Source organism: Chlorocebus sabaeus, chromosome X (genome assembly GCF_047675955.1).
Source record: "Chlorocebus sabaeus isolate Y175 chromosome X, mChlSab1.0.hap1, whole genome shotgun sequence".
NCBI classification, from domain to species: Eukaryota; Metazoa; Chordata; class Mammalia; order Primates; family Cercopithecidae; genus Chlorocebus; species Chlorocebus sabaeus.
The window spans coordinates 44096097-44099646 of record NC_132933.1 but is presented as its reverse complement, the minus strand read 5'-3'; the positions used below and the strand labels follow the sequence as shown (position 1 = coordinate 44099646).

General features: G+C 37.4%; 1 pseudogene; it reads right to left on the bottom strand.

The window, feature by feature from the left end:
* Positions 1 to 716: 716 nt before the first annotated feature.
* Positions 717 to 1566, bottom strand: LOC103232474 (non-histone chromosomal protein HMG-14 pseudogene; annotated as a pseudogene).
* Positions 1567 to 3550: the final 1984 nt, after the last annotated feature.

Sequence of the window (3550 nt, the reverse complement as noted above, 5' to 3'; positions counted from 1 at the left end):
GATAATGTTGACTGTTCTGATAAGCAATCATGGAATATCTTTTCACTGGTTTGTGTGTTCATACATTTCTCACATTAATATTTTATAGCTTTCAATTTACGGATTTTTTACCTCTTGGTATAAATTTATTACTAAGTATTTTATTCTTTTTGATGTATTATAAATGGGATTTCTGTTCTTAATTGCTTTATGGGCAGTTAATTATTAGTAAATAGAAAGGTTACTAATATTTATGTGTTGATTTTGTATCCCAAAACTTCATTATATTTGTTTATTAATTCTAACAATTTTTATTGGCATATGTGGAGTTATGCATATATATGATCATGTATCTGCAAACAGAGACAGGTTTGCTTCTTTTCTAATTTAGATATCTTTTATCTCTTTTTCTTGTCTAATTGCTTTAGCTAGGACTTCCAGTACTATGTTGAATAGAGGCAGCAAAATAGGCATTCTTTTCTTTTTTTTTTTATTTTCATAATTGAGATTTTATTGGTTGAGGATCAGTACAGACATTTCAATTTGAACACAATTCTTAACATATGTAACAAAATTCTAAAAAGCCATGTATTGTAATTCTTTTTTAAAGTTATTCCAGTGACTTTCCAGCTTAAAATTTGGAAGCAAATTTTCCTTAAGAGGCTATCAAGTACCAGTATCTTCACATGTCGGTCAGCTGTTACATATGGCCCACCAGTTAACAACTGAATTAGCATGTACACTACATATTAAAATTTGTAATCTTTCACAGCACAGTAACAAAGTTATTAGGAAAACAGGACTACCACAACCAAAGATGTTACAGAGTGCACACAATTCTGACAGGGAGTGCCATGATCAAGGAGTGGTTTTCTTTAGGAAACAATTCTACTAAAAAACAACATGAGAATAGTATTTAAAATGTTCAAGACATTAAATGCAGGACTGACTCCATATTGCCATTTAATATGCTTTGTATTATAGGATATAAAAACTAACCCCACATCTATAGAATGTTAAGCTGACACCGGAGACAGTCAAAGCCTCCCATAATTCAGTATCCCACACTTTTCTGGTTGTACCAAAAAATAAACAAGCAGCAAATGATTTCACCTCTTAAAAAAAAGCATTTACACTTAAAAAATGGGATGAGGTGGGATTCCCTCCTCCTTAAAAATGTTTCTAGAGCTAGTAAAAAACTTGCATTTACAAAATAGTTGATAAAAATATTCCTCTGGATTGTAGAAGAAGGGAGACAGGGACCACTGGTAAGACATGGTATATGGTATTAATCATACTTGGCTTCTTTCTCTCCTGCTTCATCAGAGGCTGGACTTTCTTCAGTTTTCATTTCCCCGTTTTCTGCAGATAAATCTTTAGTTTCTTGGTTAGCCCCTTCGGCCTATTTCCCTTTGCTTCCCTTTTTCCTTTTATTTGCACTTTTTTGTCTGAAGATTTATCCTTCGCTGCTGCCTTTTTTGGCTTCGCTTCCACTTTTGCAGGAGGTTTAGCTGACAACTGTGCTGATCTCCTCTTAGGCTCTTCCTTGGCAGCCCCTTCGGCAGAGATGACCTTCCTCTTGGGCATCCTGGTGGTGGGAAAGGCACGTGCCAGGTGCCTGTGGGCCACGGCGCGCCAAGAGCCTTCGCAAAAATGGGTTGACTGGCCACTGCCACTCCTTCTGCCACCCGAGCTGCTGAGACCCACCAGGCATTCTTTTCTTATTCCTGATCTTAAAGGAAAAGCTTTCAATATTTTATCTTTGAGTATAATGTTTGATGTGGACTAGTTTATGACCTTTGTTGCATTGAGGTACATTTCTTTTATACCTAACTTGTTGAGAGTTTTTATCGTGAAAGGATATTAAATTTTGTGAAATACATTTTCTGCATCTAATGAGATGATCATATGGTTATTGGCTTTTGTTCTGTTAATATGATGTATTGCATTTATTGATTTGCGTATGTTGGACCATCTTGGCATCCCCAGGACAAATCCCACTTGATTGTGGTGAAATACACTTTTAATGTGCTGTTGAACTTGGTTTGATAGTGTTTTGTTGAGGACTTTTGTATCTATGGTTGTCAAGGATATTTCCCTGTATTTTTTTATTTATTTATTTATTATTATTAAACTTTAAGTTGTAGGGTACATGTGCACAACGTGCAGGCTTGCTACATATGTATACTTGTGCCATGTTGGTGTGCTGCACCCATCAACTCGTCATTTACATCAGGTATAACTCCCAATGCAATCCCTCCCCCCTCCCCCCTCCCCATGATAGGCCCCGGTGTGTGATGTTCCCCTTCCCGAGTCCAAGTGATCTCATTGTTCAGTTCCCGCCTATGAGTGAGAATATGCGGTGTTTGGTTTTCTGTTCTTGTGATAGTTTGCTAAGAATGATGGTTTCCAGCTGCATCCATGTCCCTACAAAGGACACAAACTCATCCTTTTTTATGGCTGCATAGTATTCCATGGTGTATATGTGCCACATTTTCTTAATCCAGTCTGTCACTGATGGACATTTGGGTTGATTCCAAGTCTTTGCTATTGTGAATAGTGCTGCAATAAACATACGTGTGCATGTGTCTTTATAGCAGCATAATTTATCATCCTTTGGGTATATACCCAGTAATGGGATGGCTGGGTCATATGGTACATCTAGTTCTAGATCCTTGAGGAATCGCCATACTGTTTTCCATAATGGTTGAACTAGTTTACAATCCCACCAAGAGTGTAAAAGTGTTCCTATTTCTCCACATCCTCTCCAGCACCTGTTGTTTCCTGACTTTTGAATGATCACCATTCTAACTGGTGTGAGATGGTATCTCATTGTGGTTTTGATTTGCATTTCTCTGATGGCCAGTGATGATGAGCATTTTTTCATGTGTCTGTTGGCTGTATGAATGTCTTCTTTTGAGAAATGTCTGTTCATATCCTTTGCCCACTTTTGGATGGGGTTGTTTGTTTTTTTCTTGTAAATTTGTTTGAGTTCTTTGTAGGTTCTGGATATTAGCCCTTTGTCAGATGAGTAGATTGCAAAAATTTTCTCCCATTCTGTAGGTTGCCTGTTCACTCTGATGGTAGTTTCTTTTGCTGTGCAGAAGCTCTTTAGTTTAATGAGATCCCATTTGTCAATTTTGGCTTTTGCTGCCGTTGCTTTTGGTGTTTTAGACATGAAGTCTTTGCCCATGCCTATGTCCTGAATGGTACTACCTAGGTTTTCCTCTAGGATTTTTATGGTATTAGGTCTAACATTTAAGTCTCTAATCCATCTTGAATTAATTTTCGTATAAGGGGTAAGGAAAGGATCCAGTTTCAGCTTTCTACTTATGGCTAGCCAACTTTCCCAGCACCATTTATTAAATAGGGAATCCTTTCCCCATTTCTTGTTTCTCTCAGGTTTGTCAAAGATCAGATGGCTGTAGATGTGTGGTATTATTTCTGAGGACTCTGTTCTGTTCCATTGGTCTATATCTCTGTTTTGGTACCAGTACCATGCTGTTTTGGTTACTGTAGCCTTGTAGTATAGTTTGAAGTCAGGTAGCGTGATGCCTCCAGCTTTGTTCTT